The sequence below is a fragment of the Ursus arctos genome, unplaced genomic scaffold (assembly GCF_023065955.2).
Source record: "Ursus arctos isolate Adak ecotype North America unplaced genomic scaffold, UrsArc2.0 scaffold_1, whole genome shotgun sequence".
In the NCBI taxonomy this organism is placed as follows: Eukaryota; Metazoa; Chordata; class Mammalia; order Carnivora; family Ursidae; genus Ursus; species Ursus arctos.
The window spans coordinates 25,691,933-25,705,861 of NW_026622763.1; the positions used below are offsets into that span (position 1 = coordinate 25,691,933).

General features: G+C 34.0%; 1 non-coding gene across 1 annotated transcript; it reads left to right on the forward strand.

The window, feature by feature from the left end:
* The first annotated feature begins 7,628 nt into the window (after positions 1-7,628).
* LOC113263525 (small nucleolar RNA U13) lies at positions 7,629-7,729 on the forward strand. The gene has a single exon (XR_003319245.1). It is a non-coding gene; the product is annotated as a small nucleolar RNA U13 (small nucleolar RNA).
* Positions 7,730-13,929: the final 6,200 nt, after the last annotated feature.

Sequence of the window (13,929 nt, forward strand, 5' to 3'; positions counted from 1 at the left end):
AATACTAAAAGCACATAAAAGAGCAGAGGCCATTTACGTGGACCGGGTGTGCTCTTCCATCTACAAATCTACTGCACTTTTCTCACCATCTCCAAATACTCTGTCTTACATTTTCATATTCCATCAGTCATAACTCAAAATTTTTCCTCATCCAAATCAGAACTTCTCTGAATGCCCTCTTCATTTTGTTACTATGTCTACATTTCTTCTGCAGTAACTAAAACTCATTATTGGTAATTGAAATATAAACATTATCTTTCCTAGTAGACTATGAGTTCCACGAAAACGAGCAACTTTGCTTTCTTTCTTTCTCCAGTCCCTAGTCAGCTATTTATTAAGTTCTTTGAGAGCAGAATCACTTTTTTTTTTCTTTTAGAATCACTTTTTTTTGACCCCAAAATGTATGAAATAACACCTTATGTAGGCCATTACATAAAATCACCCTTCATCCCACTTCAGTATAACAAATTGGATACAATGAATGGATAGTTAGTGTACCTCATTCCCTTTTTAAGAGCAAGAAGCTCTGGAAAAAGCCAAGAGAATAAATGTAACAGGTAAAACAAAATATAGTGTTGCAAATTTGCCCCTCTTCCCACTGTCCATATCAGGTATTCATTGAATGTGTGAACCACTGAACTAGAAAAGTCAGAAAGGCAAGACAGTGGACATAGAAAGGAGCTAATGGGGTGAGCAGAGCAGATATCCAGAAAGGTGTGTGCTTTGTGATGCATTCTGGGAGCACAAGGGTGTTTGGAAAACTAAACCTGTATTTTAACCAGATGAAAGACAGAACGTGTTTGGAGACTTAGCACAAGAAAGGAGAGAGAGTTACAGAGCAGGTACAAGTGATTAATTTCTACAATGGGAAGCAGGAAGAATTTGAAAGTGACTCTCAGTAAGATATAGTACAGGCAAGGCAACTGTTTTATAATTTTTTAGGAGACAGGCAATGATTTAAACTCCTGTTCCATAATTTTTGGCTGTTGGGCTTGTATTTCCTTGATTATGACTTTATGTTTGAACTTGGCTTCAGTGTTCAGTCCAGCTTTTCTGGAACCCACAAAGACAAACGAAAGTTTAAGGTGGTCACAGAATATGCAAGATTGACATTATGAGGGACCACTTAAACTTATGCCATTGTAAAATCCTTAAATATTAAATTGTACTTATGTTAGCAAAAAGAATCATCAGTCCAGTAGGCATAGAAAGTAAATTCAAAATAGTTCATTCAACATGCTTATTTTAGGCTATACTATAACTAGTGAATATTATATTAATTATTAGTTTAAAATAAAGTGATAGAAATACACTGTAATTTAAAGTAAGTTGCCTTCCCATACTAAGATTTTGGGATTCTATAAATGAATAGATACTTAAAAACAGGAGAAAAATAATTCAGGAAGGAATTTAATAAAGATTTCATTGGATGCCATGTTTCTTCTACCTTACATATAGCTAAATGCTTCTACACTGCGATGGATATTTGTAGCATTTATGTGAATTGACCCAATTAGCCACACTTTAGGAACTATGGTTAGGTAAGCAATGTGTTAATTTCAAACTGCAAAATGTTGACTAAAATGGTAAAAGAATCTTCTGTCAAGAGAGAACAACAACAACAACGAAAAAAATGGATGCAATATGCATATATAAAAAGTCTTTTTTAAAATCAGCAGATGGACCCCTATATTTTAGAACCTACTCGCAATGGGATGTGTATATGTTTTTAGCAAGATGTGAAGCAATGCACAAGAGTATAAGTTACCAAATGTATATTATGCTACAGCATCCTCTTTAGCACCTCACAGTTAAAAAAAAAAAAAAATTCCTTAATAAGTACCTGTGATACGCCATTACTGTAGGGTAAATTGATTTCAAGGGAGTAAGTAGTTCAATAGACTCCATAGTTTATAGTTCCCTAATATTCATTAAGTACTTAAAATATCTAGTATACTTTATACAATCATTTAGTTGCAGCATGTGTATGTGTGTATCCTTTAATTAAAATTTTTGTTTCATTATATTTAAGAAGAAAGCAATCAACTAAGGTGACCATACAAATGAGTCAGATGTAACCAATGACTTAAACATTCTGTAAGTTCTCATAGGGTATTACAGGTCTTGGTTAATTACAATCTCCAGGCATTAAACCATACTCCAGTAGCTTTTAGGTTTATTCAGTTTCCAAATTAACCCCTCCTAAAATCAGAAAAAAGCTCCTTCAATGTGTATGTTTTCTTTGAATTGGAAAGGAGCTTAGCAAATGCTAACATTAGTATTTAATATATATAATGCTACATCTTGAACTTTGTAAATTTGATCATTTTTATAAGCAGATTACAAAATAGATGTTTGTTGCTAAATTGTTACATGTAGCATCTCTGGATTAGAATCCAACCCCAAGAAACCAGAAGACACTACCATGTCATCACTTGGGATCCAGTATGAAATTACTTTGTAGTCCATTCAATACCTGGAAAATAGTCCTATGTATCAGCAATTGTGAAAACCAAGGTGATATTAACTGGAATTCATCGTAGGTGCCAGATCTTAGTCTACTTAACTATCCTTTCTGTGCTAGACTTATTTTTTTGTAAGATTTTATTGTGTTTATTTGAGAGAGAGAGCAAAAGAGAGGTTGAGAAAGCAGAGGGAGAGAAAGAAGCAGACTCCACACTGAGCAGGAAGCCCAATGATCCCTGGGCAATCCCAGGACCCTGGGATCATAACCTAAGCCTAAGGCAGACGCTTAACCAACTGAGTCACTCAGGTGTCCCTAGAGTTATTTCTTATGAACCCAAATAGAGAACACTTGTATTATACTCACATTCTCTTTTGGAAAAGTTGACAGAACTCTATAGACTTGCTTTATTTAAGTTCTAGCCACACTGCCCTGTATGAGAGGGCAGGGACATTATCAATAATACATTATGCAAAAGATATTAAGGGAGAAATTTACCAATTTGATGGGATAGCAACGGGCTAATAAAAGAACACAATCTTGTTCTATATCACACTAGGACTAGATACCAGAGAATGTTTACCCAGAAAATAATCTCACTGAGGAGTTTTAAATAAGGCACAGGGAAAGTAGAATATCCTGAGTCATAATCGGACAAGCAAGGAAAGCAAACATTTCCATTATTCACATGACCCCCAAATAATGTATACTGTACAAAGGTCCTTTTGTATCAATTCTGATCTTCCAATGTGATATTAACTATGCCTGTAACCATTTACCATATGTTATAATCCATTTGTTCCAATAAATGAACCATAATTCTCATACTGTGATGGGGGAAAAAGTCCCTGATCACAGAATTCAGCCCCTGATTCCTGGCTATGAAACTAAATGTTTGTATTAACTCATTTACTCTTAAAATGCACCAGCTCTATGTTACTATTCCATAGAGCCCTTACGAAGTCACATAAGACAGCAGATGTAAAGTCTTTCTAAAAAATCTGGCGGAGTGACCATGCAATTATTGATCATTATAATTTTTATGTGCATGTTTAGACAGACCACTAGACTATCTTAGTCCACAGTCTGCTGTGATTGTTGCTACAAAAAAAAAAAAATCTGTTTTCCCAAGAATCCTGCTGTATCTATTTTGCCTAGTACAAAGCTGGAATTTCTCATGCTAGCAGTCTACTAGAATATAACACTTTGAGAGAAGGGATGATCTCTTGTTCAGAGTGTCAAACAGGACCTACCCTGTAAGAAAACTTTCAAACATCTATTTGAAAAAAATAATCAGTGCAAACTTCATTTTAAAGGTCTTCATTCTCTTTAAAATGATGTGGCTCCATGATGCTTCAGTCAAATGCTTTTGACCCATTTCAAACATGAGCAAGGCATTTGAGTTGATTAGTATTTATAAAGAAAGCATCAGATTTTATTCTGCATTGTACCACATGTACAAAAAGGAAAGCAACACTTTAATTTCATGTACTATTTGGATTTGGGGATTAGCAATTAACATTTTAAAGTTAGATTACTGATTTGAAAAATTACTTGGAAAATCATATCTGGTACTTTTCAATTTTGAAGTTGCTGAATGTAGAGCTAAATAGATCTCTACATTTCAAAACTTAAGTAAGCTAGTATGTATTTTGAAGGACATCAAAATGATTTAATGTCAGCATACACAGAGCTATCTATTGAAAAAATATGCTGCAGAAAGAAAGTACATTTTTTAAACCATATAATTACCATTAAATTAAGAAGTTAGTTGTTTGAAGTTGGCTCTGTAAATCTTTATGAAGATTCTATATTACCATTTTGAAGCACTCAAATATGGCATTCAGGATAAAGAAGACATCATGTACAAATGTAAATAACGGAACAACAACAGATTGAGTTTTTGTACTTCTTGTTCTCCTTACAATCTTGTCATGAGAATAAATCACATGGTGTCATTTTTCTTCTTACAAGTCCCTGAAAATGAAGCATGAAAGTCTAATAATTTTCCCCGTCTAAATTCTGTACTTTTTAATGCTCTGGAAGAACAAGGATAAGTGATAAAAAACCTTACTCTCTTGCACGGTCCTCTAACAACATCAGCAAATCAAGAGTACATAGATATTCTCCTCCTGCTCATATTCCTCTATCCCACCACATTAACTCTAAACTGACAAAGATAAAGAAAGAAGGAAATTTGCTTGGGGTCAGATGTAGCAAGTGTGCTCTCAATAAATATTTTCAATAGTATCAAGGACCTCATCAAGAGTGCCACATACATTTAGACCTCATTGAATCTTAAATCTTCTATGATGCTCTGTAATAGAACAATTGCATTTATAAATATTTAGGAAAATGCTTACAATAGTTCAAAGCGCACTAATGAATTTTAAAGAATGTTTGAATTACCAAAACTATTCCACAGTGTTAAGAATTACTTAGAAGTAGATATTACAGGAAACTGGGCCATTTGAGGATGCTTAAAATGGTTCTTTAACTTTTTTCAGCTTACAGAACATATTTTACTCTTATCATAAAAACACTCAAATGTGTATTCATTCTCAGTTTTAAGACCCCATTTTAAGATTAAATACAGAACAAACAAAATCTATTTGAACTCTATAGTTTAAAATTGTCTTTAACAGGGACAAAGTTAGTAAAATAAATAAAATTGCTCTTTTTGTTATTATCAGTCATAGAAATTGAGCTATAGTAAATAGATGAATAATATATTGAGAGAAATTATAGTCAACCTTAAAGTTAAGTCAACCTTAATTTAATTGGGGCCTCATATTATTCGGAACAATCTAAAGGGACTAAGTCATAGCTAAATGAGAAAACAAAGGAGAAATGCACTCTAAACAGCACTACTGATAATTTTCAAAAGACACATAATTCCAAAAGTTGGAATTCACTTTTGTTAAATCAAGTAGATCTCCCTTAATTAGAACTCACTTCTTTCCTCTAAACATAGTGTTGACTCTTGCCATGAAGGATGATTCTTTAATAAATGAACAGACAACCAGCTCTCAGGCAATAACTTAGTGCATTTCTGCTTGGAAACATAATTCATATAGAGTAAAAATAAGAATAACACAAGTTGATATCCAGTACATAATGTATAGTCACTGCAGTCTTCATCATATGCCACAACACATAATGGTGGAAAACTCATTATCCAACAGTAATGTATGTGCAAAACCAGATTCAACATGGTTTCTTGATCTTATTGAGATATTCCAATCCATATTTTCCTTTGATGGCCACCATCCCAGTGGGCTTTACCTTCAAAGGGTAATTGGCAGCAGTAGTTTAAAATGATGACTGTAAGGCAGTACAGTTCCATAAAGCAATAAACCCATTTTATTCTAAAGCCTATATTTAACATTAGAGGCAGATAATATGATTATAATAGTAACATGATTTGGAGGATAAAATATTTTCTACTTAAATCTCAAACAGAAATTTAATAGTTAATTGATAATTTAAAGACAGGCAACCTATTATTTCTTTATTTCCTTAGCAAGCTTATTCATTCATGTGTGTAAAACATTTTCCACGCTATTTTAAGTATTAACGATCCCAAATCAAACTGACATTCATTGGGATTTTCTGACATTGGATTTCTATTGGTAAACTGCATTTGCCAGACCAAATTCTTCTCTTAGCCTTAGATCTCAAATGGTACCATTGTGCTAATAAGCACATTTCCTCGATTTTCAAAATAATTAGTTCCCCCAAGTGGTTTATTTCAGATAAAAGAATAATACACCATCCCCACAGAATTTGTTCTGTTTCTAAATGATTTAAAATTCTAAATTTGCCATAGCATTTAAGTTCCAATAGTAAAAGTGCGTCAATGATTGCAAAGTTTCTATGGCAACAACCTCATTATAACACCACTCCCGGGATAGTAACCTGGACTCTAAGTGTTAGAGAGACGTCAATTATCATGGAGCCTGGTGAACGAGAAAACTAAGGCAGTCTATACAAAAAAGTTGTTGATTTTATTTTCATAAACAATGCAAAAGTGTACAATGTTACCACAGAGATTACAATGGAGATTTTCTACATTTGTAAACATTATGTCTCCTTGATGAGACCACTATAATTTTTTAGACTAAATTTAAGGAGAGTTGGTTTTATGTTACCTATATAAAATTGGATCTCGAAGGAAGTTTAGGGTCTGTTGTTTAGAAATCATGACTTTGCCTTAATATATCAGGCAACCTAGGCATCACACTGAAGTGCTTACAAAACACAGATGCTTTTGAGAAGCTACCACAGTTTCAGTCAAAAATATATTAGCATTGACATTGCTCTGTCAACAAACATTTTGTTCCATGGAGAAAGACAACACCGACATCCAGAGTCCATTTCCAAAGTGAATACCAGCTTTTTAGAAACTAACATCTGCTGAGCCCCAGTGCTCCAGCTGCCACGGAAAGCAGATTTTCCAAAGTAAATCTGCCCCATTCATTTCTTCCAGGAAGTGGGCATTCAGTGATTGAAATCTATTAATGCTTATTTGTGATTTATTTAAATCTATGATTTAGAAAGTTTAATTGACAGAAATAATGAATAACTACAATACATTTTGGAGACTGCATTGCATTTTAAAACAAGTGAAGATAATTGTAAGTGAAAAATGAAAGAAAACTGCATACCTCAGTAAATGAGCCATTAACCTCTCACCTTTTAAACCAGAAAAGAAATCTTAATGATAATAACCAAGCTTCTTTAATGATTCTACAACATGATTATAAAATTAAACTGATAGTTTCAGATTGATTTTGGTTTTTCGTAAGCTATTTCCAATTTAGCCTTCCTCTTATAAGGACTCACTGTCCCACCACCCATATATTTCTTCTTTATTTTGCTTTGAGGGCAGTGGGACTCAAGGATGAAAGGAGAAAAGGAGGGAAGGGGGCAGTAATTTCCAGGGGGCACCTGAATGGCTCAGCGTTTAAGCGGACAGACTTTGGCCTAGGTCATGATCTCAGAGTCCTGGGACGGAGCCTGGAGCATGGAGGCCCACAATGGGCTTCCTGCTCAGAGGGCAGCCTGCTTCTCCCTCTTTCTCTGCTCCTCCCCCCATTCATGCTGCCTCTTTCTCAGATATATAAATAAAATCTTTAAAAAAATTTAAGAAGGAATTTCTAGGATCATTTTGTAGCTCATAAACATGACTGGGTGTTCACACCGTTGTGTCACATGTGCCTCCCTCAAAAGTTGTTACGACCTTGTCCCATTACCCATCTGATGTGAACTTGGAAAAAGAAATTTCCACAGGCAAATTTATTTTTAAATTATTCTTATTTTAATTGAACTATTACCCCAAATTGGTTTTTTTTTGGAAGGGGGCGCATTTAGCTTGTGAACTTGGGAAGGGAAGTGGGGATAGGTGAATTAATGGGTTGCAGAATTTGTATTTAAAGAAATAAAGGACAATGTAGTCTGATTCATTCTCAAACAGTGGTGACTGCTCTGGTGATGTGGACCACAGACAGGCTAGACCTCCTCAGCAATGCAGACTGACAGCTGGACCCTCTCAAATGTCACTTCATATTCATTCACTAAGGAACATAAGTCATTCCTTTGGGAGGAGTCTAGGTAACATCCAAATTACATACATGATCTGCATGATTTAGATTGAAATTGGCCACATTTGTATTTCATAAAACTGAAATACAAGACATGTTAGTGTGTCTCTCTGCATATGTAATACACATTTTGATATAAAGCATATGTTAGACATAGTCTGCGTATCTTAACATATTCAAATATAAAACCTGTTTTATATATATAATATATATGTGTGCATGTATATACATGCACACATACACTGAGAAAACAGAATTGTGGATGATTCCTCCACTCCTAAAAAATCCAAATGAAGCTATCCTTTAAGGCAGAAATAGATAGCATGCTTAATGTTCTATTGGTGCTATTCAGAAAACCATTTTTAAATATTTCTCTTATAGTTAACTTTAGATACAACCTACCACTTAAAATCTGTTTCAAAATTTGAAAGTCAAAACCAAAATAACAAGTCAAATCTCTCACTTCATTCACAAATCTTACCTCTATAAGGCTTCTGATTAAGTAAGAAAAAAAAATCAAATTTACACTTTAGAAAACAAGATTTGAAAGCATGGAGTTTAAAAGAAAATGCTGTAGGCTTTTACGGCAATTCCAAAATAAGAATTCCCAAAATGTTTTGAGTGCATAAGCCATTATTAGAACAAGTCTTTAGCCTCCCATGGGGTTCTAGCTAGTATATATACAGAAAAACACTTACATGTTTCTTTTACTTTTGAGATGTTTGTTAAAAAACAAAACGCTGATAATGCTCTATTGTCATAACATTATATTTTATTAAATAATAATATAGTTTTGGTAGAAAGCTACATTATGATGTTATAGTTAAAAAAACGAAGGCCTTGGAGATTGAAAGATTTGAGTACTAGATTTTATGGAACTTTGACACTCACTGTTGGACTTTCTGTGAGTCTAAATTTCCTCCTATATGAAATAAGAGCTGATATTTGTTTTACATGATTGTTGTTTAGAATGATTTAAAGTGTGTGGAAATGCGTTTGAAAGCCTACAGCGGTGGTCTCAAGACAGCAGCCATGTGTATGCTACAGACATGGCATTGTGAACCATTCTGCACCCCAATATCTTCCAATTTTCCCCAATTGTCTAAAAATGGCATCAAAGGTGGGGCGCCTGGGTGGCTCAGTCGTTAAGCATCTGCCTTCGGCTCAGGGCGTGATCCCGGCGTTTCGGGATCGAGCCCCACATCAGGCTCCTCCACTGGGAGCCTGCTTCTTCCTCTCCCACTCCCCCTGCTTGTGTTCCCTGTCTCTCTGGCTGTCTCTCTCTGTCAAATAAATAAATAAAATCTTAAAAAAAAAAAAATGGCATCAAAAGGAAAACACGAATGGTACTCCAGGATACTTCATTCTCATTAAACTCAAGTTTACTCCAGACAAAGTCATTTAACAAGATCTAGTAGCCATGCCTAAGGAGCCAAAAATCAGGATGAGGTTCCTATCACCTTCTAGGTAGAAAGAATGCTACCGTTGATATAAATATTTTGAAAGCATCCAAAATTAATCATATTCATTGCATACTTATAGTTACTTAAAGAAAATGCTGGTTTATAAATTGCCTACTGATAATAAAATTTAAAAAGCAAATCTTTTTTAATGAAACTCATGCCACAAAATTGGACCATGAAAGACATAGAAAACAGAGAAAGATATTTAACATAAGTAGAAAAGAAGACCCCCTAAATTTATTTGATGTATTTTTAATTAGATATAATGGAAAACCTGATAATCATACCAAAATAAAAAATATTAGCAAACACTGAAATATGCATGTTTTAAAAGCTAAAGCTCTTACATTTGAAATTTAATTAATGTGGAAATAAAAAAGAACTAAGAATAATTTGGTAGTTAATCACTATTATAATCACTCCTTGAATTCCAGGGCTTATGTCTCCTAGGTGTAAGTGTGTAAATATCATTTTTTCTTTCTCAGTCATGAGGAAAGGATACATATGATTCTCTGGTATGTAGTAGATCCTGTACTTTGGGGAGTTAAACTCTTCCTCCAAAATCTCACAGACTTAAAGATCTGTTGAGAGTCAGGGGTTAACTAATGCATTTGCTATTTTAAACATCATATATTTTAATATTTGAATGACTTTACTAACAAATTATTCAAGTTGTAATTTTTAAGCCTTAATTTTCATGTAGATGAAAATAATTATGTAAATTATGCACATTAATTAAATTATGTAAATTAATTGGGGAAATTATTTTCATAAAATTGTTTTGTTGCTATGTATAGCTTTAGTCCCTGGAAACCCAGAAGATCACACTGTTAAATTAATGTATACACAAATGTATAAACTGTTCCTTAAATATAGACATTACTATTTATCTTTCTTTCCTATTGGTGAGAAACCTAGTATCAATATAGTCTTTATTATAGTGATAGTTTCATTAATAAAGAAACCCAGCTCTGTGTTCTTTGTGTTCTTTATGTTCTTTGAATATATAAAATAACTCACTTTGAGTTTAATGTGATTATTTGGTTTTGGCAGCCACCTAGGAAGCTAACTAAAGTCATTTGCAGTGTACAAATTTTACAGTTAAAATAAATAATAAAGGAAGAAGCCTTAGCCAAATAATTAATGAAGTTACAAGCATAATTTTTTCTTTCACAAATTTAACATTCTAATCCTGCAAGAGATGGCCCAATGATTTTTTATAAATACATATACATTGAATAGCACAATATTTTAAGCTCGAATATGTCACAAACTCTAATGAACACAATATGCCAAATAAATGACATCTCCGACATCATGCTATTGGCTGATTCTTATATACCTGCTGTATATAAGGAAAAGCCAAATTAAATATTGTGCCAATCCAGGATTCATTAGTAGGATCTGTCAGCTGTGTAAAAGCTTCCTCCCAAGTATGTGATCAGTACTCTGGTGCATACTTGTTGAGCTTCATTTACAAGATTGTCAGAAAACTAAATGTATTTTCACAGCACCTTCCAAATCTTTAATCAAGCAACGTCTAATGAAGCCAAAAGGCTATTTCTCTATTCTTCTCCACTTCCTCTTTCTCCCAGTAGGATATTTACGAAGATAGCAAAGAAGATGACACACACCTTAGTGGTAAGAGGAGGGATATCTCTAATCCACATATTACCAAATGAAAAGTTCAAGTGCCATTCTTCACTTCAAGGGGGCCTTGAAGGAGGTATTTGTTTTATTACAGGGCCTACTAATGCCAACTCTAAATCCCCATCCTTTCACAGGAGAGTTTATAAAATCCCTCTTCCATTTGTGAAAAAGAAACTCACATACTGATGCACAAAATGACATTTATTGACATTAAAAGCCTCATCAGTTATTTCTCAGCAGTCTTTATTCCTTTTGCAGAGGGGTTTATTGTAATGTTTGGCATAAAGGAAACAGGCATTCTTTGATTTAGCTAAGTCTGGCCTGAAATCAGTACTCCAAAGAGTTTCTTTAAAGCTACCCATTTTCCAAATATTGGATTGAGTCTTGTGGGTGTCTATATGGGTCAGAGATGAGTTTGATACAACACGGGGTCATAAAGGTTTTTAAAGATATTCTGCTTTACACTTAAATCATTAGTGCTGCATTTGCACTGGAGCCCATGTTAGGCTGCAATGTATTCAAAATCTGTCTCTTCTCAGCTCACCCAGGCTCCTTGGGTCTCACCTCAGGAAACAGTGGCTACATAACTTCTCAGTTATTTTCTCAGCCTTATATTCAACCAGTCTTTAAACAAGCAAGCAACGAATACATCTCATGTCTTCATTACTTAAACATCTGGAGAGCTTCATACAGTTAGTGCCTATGCCTATGAAACACTCTCAGATTAGGCTTTTTCAAGACCAGTTGGGGAAATAACTAGTTTTAATTACTTATCTGTCTTAAACGTCCTACCAATTCTAGATGTTACACGTGAGTGATAGAAATAGAAATGTATTCCCTACCCTTAGGGAGCCCACAGTCTAAGAGAAAAGATATTAACAGTGGGTAACAATCACAACAGCTCCTGGCAAGTGTTTTAAGGGACATCATACACTGATTTGTAAAGATGGGAAAGGACACCAAGCCCACATGACTGGAGATGAGCCCAGAGCGGAGAGCAAACTCCAGGTCACCTCTATCCCCCATGCCTTGGCAAGAAGATCACATGTTATCCTAAAGGCAAACCTTTATTCTAAAAAAAGACCACCCACTGAAGAGCTTTAGACAGAAGATCCGTTTGGGTTAGTTAAAAGGTCATTCTGGTAGCAGAATGGTAAATGGCTTGAACTTCCTACTTCTTCTCAATGAATAAAATTGTATAAATACCTATTTCCAGCATTGACAATAATGAAGATGTCATTTCTTCTTTGATACACTCCATTAAGTAGGACCAGTATGGGTGGGATGATACTTTTCATTGCTAACTTTTATATAGGGTTATATAGTTTCCAAAATGTAGAGTTTTGAAAAAATTCAGTAAAGAATTAAAATATTTTCTGTGGAATGTGCTACAGAGTGAGTGATTTCATAGCCACTTAAGTGTAAGAGACAAATCTTAAGTTGTTAAACATTTGGTTTGAAAAGTGATCAACCAAAATGTTATAATTGGTACAAGCTTACAAATTTCCAGAAATAATTCATTAATACTGAAGATGTGTTTTTTTGTAAACCAAAATAACTGTTCATATTTCAAAAACTTCTTCAGGGTCTAGAATTAAGATTAAATCTACTGACTAGCAATGGTTCATATTTTATGTTATTTTATGTTTGAATTTCAATTATTAATAAATTTCTCTTCATGAAACACTTTAAATAATAGTGTCTAATTTCATGTGTTCCTTGGAGTTGTATACTGTTCTGATAACTAAAGGTTAAATTAGATAAAATATTACTTAACCTTATTTTCTTACAGTACTTAGATTTATACAACACGAAAGCTGAACTTCTACAGTATCTCATTTAACTTCACTTAAAGCACTTGTCACCACAAAAAATGAGGTGCTATGTTGCCTGTACACATATTTGCCACCCCTCTGAAATCCTGTTTGCCACACTTGAGCCTGATTTTTTTTTTCTTTCTAACACTTAAATGATGGTTTTTCATTACTGTGTCTCTCACACTTTTTTTTTTTGTAAGTCTAATTTTATCTACCATGTTCACAATAAATATTTTTGAAATAGTAAATTATTAGTAAGCTGTATTTTCCTGCCATCCATACAAGTAAGTTAAAGAAATGAGAATTAAACAAAAGAAATAAAGATTCCAAAATAGGAAACTGAAAAAAAATCACAAAAGTGAACTGACTTTCATTAATACTGTTGTGGAATAATTAAGTTTTAATTCTCTAAAGTGCTATAGAATTTATAAAGCACTTTGGTTTCCTTATTCAGTTTTAATTGATTGACTGATTGATTAATCTGCGAGAAAGAGAGAGAGAGCATGCAAGCACATGAGCAGGGAGGAGTAGAGGAAGAGGGAGAGAGAATCTCAAGCAGACTCCACGCTGAGTGCCAAGCCCAACAGGGAGCTCAATCCCAGAACTTGGAGATCAGACCTAAGCCAAAACCGAGTGAGACACTTAGTTGGCTATACCACCCAGGTGTCCCTTCTTGTTCAGTTTTATAACAACCCCATATAAGTTGTCATGAATTACATTTTATAGATACAAAAATTCAGTTTTGGAGAAAATATGTGATTTATTCATGGTTACTCTGCTAGGAAGTAGCAGAAGCTGGAGCCTAGATACAAAGCAAAGTCTTTGACTTCAGGGCTACGCTATATTCCATTGCAACTTTTATGCCATTAATACACAAAATATATCAGAATTTAATATCTTCTATTTTTGTCACTTGGAATATGCCATTGTCC